The following is a 12,737-nucleotide window of genomic DNA, read 5'->3' as shown; positions in this document are numbered from 1 at the left end:
TTGTGTTTTGATTTGATTTTTGTCGCCGCCGCCGACGACGCCATCAAAAAGGTAAACAACAAGAGACTTTTCCCTCTCTTCGGGCGTCATTTTGTTTTTGTTTTTTCTAAGGCTACGAAAAAGTGTAAGCAATATTCTAGTACGCAAAAGTACTTGAAATATAAAATAATTTTTGATTGAATGGTTAAATGTAGGTAGAAAATACATCTTAATTGCAGAATGTTTCATTTTCCTTTTAGATATAAACTTCAAAAATATTTTTATTGTTGCCAAAAATATCAAATTACTTGAAATAAATATACTTTGAAGATAGGAAAAACATTTTTGTTGTATTCTAAGGACTCTCAACCATTAGGAATAAATTCAGATGGAAGTTTTCTTTGACTTTTTGAGTCAAGCTTTAATGTAAGGATACCAAGAAAAGAGGCAGAATACGAGCAGGTAGCATTTTGTTTACTATAAATATTATACCCTGATTTAAAAGATAACACAAAACAAGACAAAAGCAAAGCGAGACATGAGGTGCACCCACCCGTACCAGCCATTAGCATATCGTAATCGTTTGGCACAGCTACTAAATCATACGAATTTCCACTACTTCCATTACTCCATGCCACTAGAGTATTCAAATTTCGTTGGAAATACACTGCTGGATGATATCTTGCTGATGATTTTTCCCCATTTAGTTGAATGTTTCATGTTCCACCCCAATGGCAGACGATGCATAAATTTGCAGCCATTTATAGCCCATGGGGGGCACAGCCACGCGGCTCTGCTGTTGCTGCTGTAGCGGTTATTGTAATGATTTCCCAATGATTTTTATTAATAAATGAATGCAATGCAAAATTTGAAATTTGAACAATAATATTCTCAACTATGCAATTTTTCAGTGTTCGAAAGATAAAGTTTGGCCATCGAATGGGATATCAAAAATGCATTCAAATGGAACATAACGGTATGAAGGGAACGGAACAGCTCTCAATATGGAATTTCATATAAAATATGCAATTTTTGATCAAACAAAAAGACACTTTAGAAAGGAATAAAAATATGCGAGAGTCAATTTAAACATATTCTGAAATTTCCATGCCATAAAACGCAGGAAATACACTATAGAATATCGAGCGGAGCTCATACCTTGAGTAGTGTAAGGACATCATTAGATGGTGTTTCAGATGAGCCTGAAAGGGAATATTGATTGAAGAGCAAGAAGTGCATTAAATGCTAAGAAAAAAATGGAAATATTGATGAATGTATGCAGTAGCTTCAAGTGTAAGTAGATATATTGTTGGAAAGGTTATTTCAAAGGGTCTTATGCATAAACTTATTTATCAACTGAACAAGAGCAGAATTTAGTGGACAATTTTTATAAAGGACTTCAAACACTTAGATGGAGTTTGAAATAGTCTCTAAATATATGATGATTGATAAGAAGATGAGGGGAATAGTTAGTTTGGAATAGTTTAATGGATTGGTATCAAATCCCACAAAGAACATCCCATAGAGTGTAGACTTTGCATAAATACTTTCCCTGCTTTTTCCACACTCAATTGGAGAACCATTTGCCCTGGGAAACTCCCCTTTGATTCCCTTTTGATGAAGTAATTCAATGTTGAAACAATTTCTAGCCATAAACTGACATACGATGCGAGTATATGCAAATCTGTAATCCTTTTCATTGACGCAAAAAGGGAAAGGGCATCCAGCGAGTCCTCTGTGCTGTATAATCCTAGTCGTAAACAATCTCCATTCCGCGATTATTGTTAACCAAAAACTGCCAAAACATAAAAAGCGTTTGCCGCGGCGCTGCATAAAATCCATAAAAATTTTAAAATAAAAAAGTCTAGAAAAAACATTCTACGTGCAACATGCGGGTGTACACAATATTGGCGTATGTTTTGGAGCAGCAAAAAACGGGAATGTATATTGTATGTACATATGTACATATGTATGTATGTATATATGCATATATGTACATATGTAGAGTGTAACCCTCAGATATTGGGGTGTTCTTTTTGTTTTTTTTTATGGCCAATTGTTTTGTTGATTACCCTTTTCGGTTTTTTTTGCAGCGTTAAATAAATTGCACTGTGAAAAGTGCAGGGAAATAGTTAAGTGATTGATTTAGTGCTGCCTGGTGGCACTGCCTCCACCCCTTGGCCCTGCCTGGAGGAAAATAAAGAGTTGCGAACGAAAATTGATTTCAAATTGAGAAATTGGGAACTTGAAATGGGTCGTGGGAGGGTGGTGGGTTGTGCCCCCGCCTCTCAACATGGAGTGCGGCATTCCCCATGAATGAATTAAGCGGGAAATTTATTAACAATGATCGGGAGGGGGGAGAGGAGTACAATTTTCCACTCTTTCTCTCTATGGCTTTGACCTGCAAACATTTTTGTGGCAATTTTTGTGGGGAAATGAAAATGAAAATGATTAGAGAAGAGGCTGAGGAGACACAGGGGGTTTTTGGTTGATTGGAAATTTGCATATTCTGGGTATATTTTTGGCCAAAAATGGTTGGCTAAATATAGTAGAGTGCTTTGCCATTTGAGCCTCAAATCTAGTTTTATCTATGGGTCCCATCCAATGTATTCATTGGAGAATGAATCTTAAATGCCTCTCTGGTGTTTACCCAAAGTTTTGGCATTAATTCCGAGGAGTCTCTGGCTATTTCCAGTGCAGTCTTTAAGCCATTTTCTAAGCTCAGAGCACTTTTTGGTTTACATAAAACTTGTCTCGGTTTTGCCTTAAATACTTGATGACTTTTCTTAGGCCGCCGCACTCTGCCGCCTGCCACGCTCCATAGATCGGTGAAGCTGCGTGGCACTTGAGCCGCAAAGCGGCCATTAGGCGACTGATGTAGACAGATGCCAGAGCGACAGCGACACGCAAAAGAGGGAGCGGGGAAAAGCGCGTGATACAAGGAAAAGGCTGTGCAAGGAAGTAGGAGTAACTAACGGCATGCTAACTATCTTGCCACTCAGTCGAGCAGCAGAGGAGGGGCATCATCCACTTGAGTTATGCTAGAAACTGTAGGTGCAGCAGCAGCAGCAGGGGGAGATGGTAATGGAGATGAGCACAGAGTAGTTGCAAGATGAAGACAAAGAGCAGAGAGAGTGTTGTAATTTGAAGGGCAGAGGGAGATGTTGCAAGATGAAGCTGCTTTCAAATGAAGATGTAGAAAAGTGGCAGAAATAAAGACAAAGAACATGCCAATTGTTGCCTCTCTGCAAAGTAGGCATAAACATATTTTTCTCTCTTTCCTCCTCTCCTTTGCCTTTTCTTTTATTACCAACAACATTTTCCAATTAGCCAAAAGGTCATTGTAACATTTAACCTGAGGATAACCTGCTGATATTAACCATTAAGTATTTTCCTATGCAATTTTCCAAGCAATTCGCATCCTGTGCGGTCTCACGTACAGCCCCTTAAATACTTAGATGGGGCACGCGGCAAAATGTCTCGCCATTTTTAATCACATGAAAATTGCGCTAAATCATTTGCTAATTGCCTCCTGTGGCATAAACAGTGACTATCCAATGAGTTTGTGACCCCCAACACCCAGCACACCCGAAAATGATGCCCCCAAAAGATGTTGAGGCATACGTGTATCTGTATCTTCAGTGTCTATCTAAGAGCGAGGCATCCGCACATGTGTCAGTAAGAGGAAGAAGGCACTGCGTGTGCGTGTGGCAAGTAACTTAAGAGGGAATGTATTTAAAGAAGATTTTGAGATGAAGAATGATGTAGTGTCTGGTATCGTAAAAAAGTGTATCTGTAGAAATATCATGCTCTTTGTATCTTAAAGGAAGGTGAAGATGAAAGGGAAGTAGTTTTATCAGATACCAAGAATGAAGTTACCAGAAATAGTACCTATGTAACAGATTGAGCTTTTTATTACGACGTACAGCAAGAGTATCAACTGCTCGACTTTCGATGTAAGGGAAGCGTTTGTTTTCAAGAGCCGTCTAAGAGTCATGTTTGCATATATTATGTGTATGCCCAGGAGCAGCAGCAGCAGCATCAGCAACAGAAGCAGACTGTGTGCTAATTATCCTCAAAATGTTGGGTATTTCATGCTATTCGCCTACATGCTAATCCTCTCAGTTTACTCTCCCTGGACTCTTTGGTCTCTCTGGTGGGCGCCCAACCAAAGTGTCTCCTCTCGGACAGCTGCAGGACATCACATTGTGGGACTTTTGGGGCCCATAATATTGGCATGAGATGTGAACGCTTGAATGGGTCATTAGCTTCCAATTAGTTATTGTTAATTTGTCGTTTTCCACAGGAGCAGCAGCAGGACAGGGGAATGTGGCATGCAGATCCTTGTGGTGGCAAGTGTTGCATCTAAAGGGAGAGCGAGGGCGAGAGATGATTGTGCATAAGGGGGATACAATATTAATTATGGTTTAAGGGCATGTGATGGTACGTTTTCCCCCTGGCTCCTGCTCCCTGGTGCCACGCTTATCCATTGAGTAGTTTCATAATTGCTTTCCTTATGAATTTTGATTGTGTTTTGCAGGAAAGGCAAGGACAAATAAATGATGTGAGTGTGGAGAAAGCAGACGGACGTGAATGATATGAGGGGAGGTGAGAGATAAGAATGATTATTGGGCAAGGAAATGAAAGGAACTTTGATAGAAGAAGCTGATTTATTATTTTAAGATAAAATGTATTGAACTAGGATGTGTCGAGAGCTAGAAAATGGCTCTACATATATCTATGGATATTGATATGCATTTGGATAATGCCCTCTATCTATGACGTTTTGGGGAGCAAATGGGACAGAAAACATGTCTGAGACAGAGTGTTGCACTATTCCTCTAGCCATTGCCTTTTCCGCCTAAATTGCCACACTGTCAGAGCTGAGGACAACCCTTACTTTTAGCGAACAAGAGCGATGGCGACATGGTAGATGTTTTGTTTATTTTTGAATCCACGCGCTCGTGGCAAGTGCAGCGCGTAAATGTGGCATCGCATCGACATCAGGCAGCAATAGAAGGGGCAACAGCAGGGCACGTATTGCCCCAACCTGGAGCCAAGTGGAGGAGTCACTGCCACTGCCGCAAGGGGCTAAAGGGTTGAAGCAGCAATAGCAGCAGAAGCAACATCATCATCGAGGAGGAAACTGCATAAATAACAACACAAGAGAGAGAGAGGAGAAGTACCACAAAAGAACGACAAAGTTGCCGCAGCGGTGGCAGCAGGGACTCTCCCTCTGACGATGACGATGATGATGATGTTGATTATGTTGCAGGGGCAACATCCATGATCCCCGGCACTAAACGACCCTTGCAGCACTCGTGATTGGGAAACAGTTTGTGGCATGATTGATGCGCTGCGTATGCGTGTGTTGTGTGGCTTCAATCAAATGTGAAACTGATTTTAGAATAAATATGTACGTACATTTTTTCCCTGAAGGAAAATGTTTTAGAAAACTTTCGAGTTCTTCCTTTGTTTGTGCAGCGATGTTTGCGTGTGTTTTCCCCGACCTTTCTTGGTTGAAATTTCATTCTCCTCTGCTTTTGCTTGTTGAAAAATTGCATTTTAATTAAAAAACAGCTCAAGTGCACTTAAGTGTTGTGCCGTCGCTGTGTTCTTCCATAGCCACGTCAACAATCGGACAGGGAAAAGCAGGAAAAAAAGCTGAAACAACACGGGAAACAGTGACTGCAAGTGCACCGTGCAACACCCACACACGCATGTAGTCCATGCAACAATGACAGCAGCAGCAACAATGAAAACAACAAGAACAACACAAACAACAATGAATGAACGGGAAAACGCCCAACAACAATTAAGACAACAAGAGAGTCTCGAAGTCCCGAAGTGTAAGCAAAAAGAGCTGCAAAAAAGGGAAAAATTATAAAATATTTACGAAATAATCTGAATGCACTTTTAACGGTAAGCAGTGGGGGAGGATATGAGGATTAAATATGGACCGAAGCTGAATTTATAGAAGATTTAATGTGGATAGAATGTGAATTTCACCCAACCAAATATCACTCGCAGCAATCCGCGATCTTACATGCCCCAGCCCATAGCCAATGGACTCTTGCGACCCTTTGGATTACCTCCAAGACGTTGCATTGCAAATAAGCAACGAAATTTACATCATTTTGCGCCGATTTACACAGGGAGTGCAATGCTGCCTTTGCTTGGTGTACCTCCAGTGGATGTGAGAATGAGAGTCCTCCCGCTTGACTTACGATTACCGGCAGAGCCAGAGCCGTGTATCTGTGAGATACATTTATGAGAAGATGAGCAAAGGAGATGCAATGCGCTTCCTTTGTGGCACTTGCAGCCTGCAACCTGATAAGCTGCTTCTGTTTGGGGGGTGTGTGTGCACTGCCTGCAGGAAACAGGATATGACATATTTTATAATGCGTAACAGATGCGCGCAACATTTCGAGGCATCATCCTTCCACTGCCTCTCCTCCTTTGCCATGGATATAACAATTTAATTTCGTTTTTATCCTCATAAAGCGGAGTGCCTTTCCTGCCTGCAGCTGCCTTTGACGTAATTATGAAAATATTCCGAAGGAATTGGTACAAAATCATTTGCATAGCTCCTCGGAACAGAAAAACCAAAAAACAAGTAGACTACAAAAATAATCCCAAAATGGAATTTGAATTGCAAAATGTATAATAATCACGTGTACCACGGCGGAAAAAACGCTGCATAATAATAACAAAATTGTTAATTGAATGCAAATGCGGGTGGAGACAGCTTAATAAATTAATTATTCAACAGCCAAAAGTGCTCTTACATCTTGAGGGCATTGTGGCTTATTCGCACCTATAATGTAAAGAATAAAGTGGAAAAAATATGATAAAACGAAAAAAATTGGTGGAGTCTAAAATTTAAAATCAACAAAAAAATTGCTCATTGATATACATACATATGTACATATGTATGAATGAGCTTTTTTTTTGTTTGAGTAAAAATCATTGAACAGCTATTTATTTTTATCTTTATAGATTAATCATGTGATATACTCGTATAATAAAAAACGTTGATACATTTCATTAAATAGTAAAGGGTATTCTTGAATTTATTTAAATCCCATTTTAATGGCAGCTTTCAGCTGAAAAGTCGCCGCCATTTACATAAAAACAGTGACCGACCACAAGAGCAGTTTTGACCACATTTAATGGAGAGCTTTGACCCAACCTTTCAATGAGAGATGGAGTAGAAAATAACCAAAAACTGAGGGATGACTGGAATGGAAACGCCCGAGGGCTAAAAGATGGAGAGTCCTCCCCGGCAGATGACAAACACGTAAGCCGCCACGCGTAAGCGAAAACTGATGCAACTTCCCACCACCCCGTGGCGACTCTTTTACACTATTTTTTTTCCAGATTTTTTTCTCTTTTTATAAATGCATAAAGTGTAACTGGGGTACGTGGCGAGGTTATTGCTGCCCCTGCCAAAAAAAAAAAAAAGAGAAAAGAAAACTTGTTTCATTTTTGCAGTGGAAAAAGTTTGCTGCCGCCACCGCCGCATCGGGCATTAACAACACTTAAAATGCCTGCAGCGTTTTTGCTTTAATACAACTGGACGACAGACAGGCAGTCCTCAGCCCAGTGTTGTCCAGTGTGTGGTACATCCTTATTTTTTCGTGTGTGTGTGTGTGTTTGTGCCCCAAAAACTATCTAGCTGTACGCTTTTAGCCTTTAGTCCTCTCGAAAGCAAAGTTTCTAGGGTCCGGTACAAACTTCCACTTGAAGAGGCGGCAGCCGGCCATGCCACTCCAAGGGTCTCTTTTGACTCTCTCTCTCTCTTTCTCACTTTCGTTTTGATTTAGTCCAGCGTTTAGTTCGGTCCTTTTGGGTGCCAGATTTTATTTGGTTAGACATCTCTTTTGGGGCATCTAAAGAGCATCTCTGAAGTGTAAATGAGTATCATTTATTTTTCCCCCCTGAAAGACAGATTACGAAACGAAGGGCGCACAGGCGGATTTCCGCAACGAATTAAAGCTTCATCTTCATTTGCATAAGGAATCCACAGGCCACCTACCACATTTCACATTCCTTTTGGACGCCACAACAACACGCACACAAATCTCTGGCTAAATCTGTTAACGGTTTAGTGAAGTTTAGTTAAACGTTCGCTCGCTTCTGTCCCGGCTTCAAAAATCAATAGCCTACTTTACGCCAAATTTACTGCCCAAAGGGCCAACGAGTGAGCATTGCTTGCTGCTGCTTCAGCTGCTGCTGCTACGGTTTCTGTGTTTTCCGCTCAATTGAATTCTTGAAGTAGTTTTAGGGGTATCCGCTGGTTATCCTCTTTGTCTCTCTCTCTCTCTTTATTCTGTCTCCTCTGATTAGCGTAAAAAAGTTTTGAGCCCAATGACAATCACCAAAAACTACGATTACAAGTAGTTTTGCAATAATTCAAATTTGCATATCCTCGCATCCAAGGGCTCTGAGCTCTTGTGTTTGGGAAAGGGCATCCTTCGGACGGGTTATTGGGCGCACAAGTAGAGGCCTGAGTTATTTAATAGGAGTTTATCTGCAAATGATTTTAAAATAAATATACTCACAGAAGGAATCAAGATGATTTCCACTCCCAAATTGGGTAAAAAAAAGTATTCAAAAATGAAGTAGTCTTCCAAATATACAGATTAAATATGGAATAGTATAGATTCAGTTAGCAATCATCTTTATGGAAGGGTATCCTAAGCTTCGTCTTGTGAACCTCTTATTTTTTGCTTTATTTTCTTGTATTATGCAATTTTTTTGTGTACCAACTTTTTTTTCGTGGCAAGAGCCGAAAGTTGAGTTCATTTCTTGGGGCATTTCTTGAGCAATTTTTTGGCTAATTTATTTGCACTTCACTCTGCGTGGCGCTGCCTCAAGTCAAACACTTGACTCGGGAGAGACTCGAAGACTGGCTTTTTCTCTATGGTTTTTCTGTTGGTTTTCTGACTGGCTTTTTCTCTGGCTTTTCCTTGGCACTGTTCTCTAGGTTTTCACTGGCTTTCCACTGGCCTGCGTCCGTCCTGTTATTCTGGTAAATACTTGCATTTTATTAGATATCTTAAGAGGGTCTTAAGGCATTCATAATTCCATTTAATGCCGGACCAGGGGCTCACAAATTAAGGTTTATAATTAGCGCTCAAAATATAGTTTTGCACTCGAATTAAATCATCCAAATGCAGTGCCGGCTTTTCCTACTATCTGCGGGAAGTTTTGCTTAATTTCTGGTAAAAAAAAAACACTGTGCTCTGTTTTCCGCTACGCTTTTCTTTTAGTCTTTTGGTCATTGCTGACTTAATTAGAGTTGGCTTTCATTTGGGCGCCGCCAGCCGCCCTTTACTCTGCTTTTCCTCTTCAAGGCCTTCGTTTAACTGCTGCCACATGGTGCAAGCATCCCACCAGAGGCGACATGCCACCCCATCCTCTCCTTTCAAAGCAAAACACAATTACATTCGTATTCTCTACTCTCTTTCTTTATTTTGCTTTCGTTTCTATTCTTTTTCGTTATCCTTTTCGCTTAGAGGCGAAAAACTTTCATTTTTAACTTGATTTTTATGTTATCTCTGTTTTTTTTTCGCTTTTTCTCTCATTTGAGTGGGCGTGGCATGTGGCAAGAATTATGCGCCACGAAATGCAATTATGCAAAATGTCCTCTGTCCCTCTGCTGGCTCTGCTGCTGTTGCTGCTGCTGCTGCAGTAAGCGGAATCGAAGTTAATTAGATTGCTGGACTCCCAAGGGGGAAGTAGGGAGAGTCCTGCTCTGAATTGGCAGCAAATTAGTGAAGCAAGAAATCGAAAAGGGTTATAAAAACGTAGAGGCCAAATGAGAGAGCTCCTTTTATGAGCTCTAAAATGAGCTTACGCAAGAAGAACATGAGTAAAATGAGATTTAAAGAACGTTAGGATATGAGAAAGGGTTGCGCGGCAGAGGGAATATGACGAAGGGGAAAAGGGAGAGATGAAGAGTAAATGGCAAGAAAATACCATTTTTTGGATGAAAAGATGGGGATTATGTCTTAAATTTGTGACTTAAACCCTAAAATAAAACTTCAATCAGCATTTAAGAACATTTTCTGTAACATTTCCTGTGTGTTCTTTGTGTATTTTACTTTAAAGTTACCTAAAAAATTTGCCATTGACAGGCATCTCAAGTGCAATGTTCGATTTCTTTTTGGCACTTATCAAAAATGTGTATTCAATTTGTTTGTACGAAAAATTGGCCACCCAAACATTGTTTATATAATATATTTTGCACCTCAAGCGTCAGCAAAGAAATACTCGAATTAGAAATAGAAACCAAATTTATTGAAATGTAATTATTGGGGAAAAACATTCATAAAAAAATACAGAGAAACGCACACAGAAACGACAAAAAAAAAGAGGGAAACATTTGAGATGAATTATGTATTTTTTGATAAATTGACAGGCAGACAAACAGACAAACTGAATTTTTGTTCGGGTTTAAACCAAAAATAGGCAGAATTTTCATTGAAATTTTAAGTAAATGTCGAACATTTCGTTCCCCGCTGTCTGTTACAGCTGCAGTTGCTATTAAGAACTTTCATATGTATAAATACTTTAATTAACTTGCCATTCTTAAGCATTCTCCCAATTTTGTCCTTTTTTTTATTCATTTTATTTCTATATATTTTTTTATGATTCTTAAGTTCTTATATGCTTAAATTCACGTATGTATGTATGTATAAATGTGTGTTTGCCGTCTTGGAGTTTATTTTTGGTTCCTATGCATGTTGTTTTTTTTTCGTTTTTCACTTGGGTCTTCGATTTTTTAATTAACTTGCAATTAAAAGGGAAATTTATAGGCGCACTTTGATGCTCGTAAATTAGGAGCTGCCACTCGAAGGCAGTCCCTGCAAAATGCCAGATCGAAAGTAAATCAATTTCCCATCGTGAGGGAGACCCGGGAGCTACCTTTGAGATGAAGGGTTTTGCCATGTTTAGGAAAAAAACCAAAGGTGGAACTAAGATGCCTCTCTCTGTCATGCACTGACATTTGTTGGAGTAGGAGTGTGTGCTCGCCTGTGAAAAGGGTGAAAACTTGACTTAAAAAACCTCGTGTGTGTGTGAGCTTGAAGTCTTCTACCCACCCAAAAGACTCTACCAAATTGGCGATGAAATGGCAGTAGACACAACGAAGAAGTCAAACAACTCACTTAAGGGGTTTCCACTGGGAGACGAAGAATAGAGATGCAAAACCATACCTCTCTCCGGAGTAGGAGGTACACCCTTTTCTTCTTTCTCCGAGGTGCAAGAGGGACTCTGCTTTTCTTGCTTCTTCCATGCAAAGTGAGTGGAGTTTGCGTTTGCCGCCTCTGTTTCCTTTGTTTGGGTTTCTCTTGGCCAAAAGCCAAGCTGATTTAAGACTTTAGCCGTTGCCTCCAGCCTCCACAATTGCAGCGACAGGCAGGCACTTAGACCCAAGTGGAAGATTTGTGGCAGGAAGTCGGCGATAAGAGACTAAAGAGAGAAAAAGGAATCTTTGCCGTAGGATCAAAGATGAAGTTTAAAGCGGAAGTTTTATGGAAGGAAGTTGAGGAAGTGCCTGAGAGATGATGCGGAAAAAGATATCATCAAAATGGGAAGACCCATAATGGAAAGCCAATGAAATTCCAATGAAATTTAAATGATTTCCTCAAGAATTTCCCTACAGATAAACAGAAGAGTTGCCAGCCGCCAAGATTTATGCCAGTTTATGCCAAACATGAACTCAAAGAAATGGTAAATCTCTCAAGAGACAAACGAGAAGCAATTTCTTAAAAAAGAGAGCAACGCCATCTAGGAGAAACTAGAAAGAGAAGTGCCCTGCTGCCAGATGGAGGAGGAAACAGTTGCAGTTTGAACGTCGATCGTGTCGCATGTGTGGTTCTCGCTCTTGGATCGTGCCCCTCGTTTCGCTTTCGTTACGTTTTCTTTTGGGGGGACATCACAGAAGTGCTCTTATTCTGAACTCAAATAAATCTTGTGCGTGATCCAAAAATAAAAACCCGGTAAAAAGGGGGACAAAAACAACAGAGCGTGCCAAGAAGATTCCCCCTGAAGTCAAAATCGAAAAGTGAAAATGTTTTCGGTACAAAAAAGTTAATCAAACTTAATGAAAAATCTAGGGAAACGCTTTTCAATCAACGATAAAGCCGAGTGACAAAGAAAAATATCTGCGAATGTGTTTGGATGCGAAAGTATCCGTCAAAAGCTATCTGCCAATTTGTTATTTTGTAGCAGATCAAAGATTCAAATATCCGTGTGGGGGCCATAAAGCAAATCAAGTGGAAATTTATTTGGTAAAAGCCAGCGAAAATATTGATGAAAAATCTAACAGGCGAATAATGATGGACCGTGCAAAATGTGTTTACAAGAAAATTCTCGAAATTTCAATGCAGTTTTCATTAATTAAAAAAGAAAACTCTTTCCGCTTTACGCTGAAAAGAATGTGTCCAATAATTATCTGTGGAAGTGTGCAATATTTTCATAAATCAAGAGAATCGTTAAAATTTCCTAGTTGATTTTTGCGCAACTGAATTTGAATATCATGTAGAACATTTCCCGAAGCAAAAGAAGAAAAACCCATTCAGGAAAATAAAGTGCTGTTGTGTGACGCTCGTAAATATTTCAGCATATAAACGACACAGAGGGGATAAGTCAGGCAAATAATTCAGATATATTTCATATTGTGGATAAAAAGTAGACTTATAGAAGGTAGGCAAAAGGGGATAAAGAAAATAAGCCGTGAGAATATATCT

General features: G+C 39.8%; 1 protein-coding gene across 3 annotated transcripts in view; it reads left to right on the top strand.

The window, feature by feature from the left end:
• Positions 1-12,737, top strand: part of LOC117896146 — a 115,639-nt gene that overhangs the window by 54,463 nt on the left and 48,439 nt on the right. Inside the window, exon 1 of one of the 3 annotated variants that reach the window (XM_034804219.1) lies at positions 11,820-12,278. The exons of the other annotated variants lie outside the window; for them this stretch is intronic. The gene's annotated coding sequence lies outside the window, so the exon portion shown is untranslated. Of the gene's footprint in view, positions 1-11,819; positions 12,279-12,737 lie in introns of those variants that run through there. 3 annotated transcript variants of the gene reach the window in all.

Source organism: Drosophila subobscura, chromosome O (genome assembly GCF_008121235.1).
Source record: "Drosophila subobscura isolate 14011-0131.10 chromosome O, UCBerk_Dsub_1.0, whole genome shotgun sequence".
Classification (NCBI taxonomy): domain Eukaryota; kingdom Metazoa; phylum Arthropoda; class Insecta; order Diptera; family Drosophilidae; genus Drosophila; species Drosophila subobscura.
Note: the sequence above shows the minus strand (reverse complement) of the source record. Positions and strands in the feature narration are given on the sequence as shown.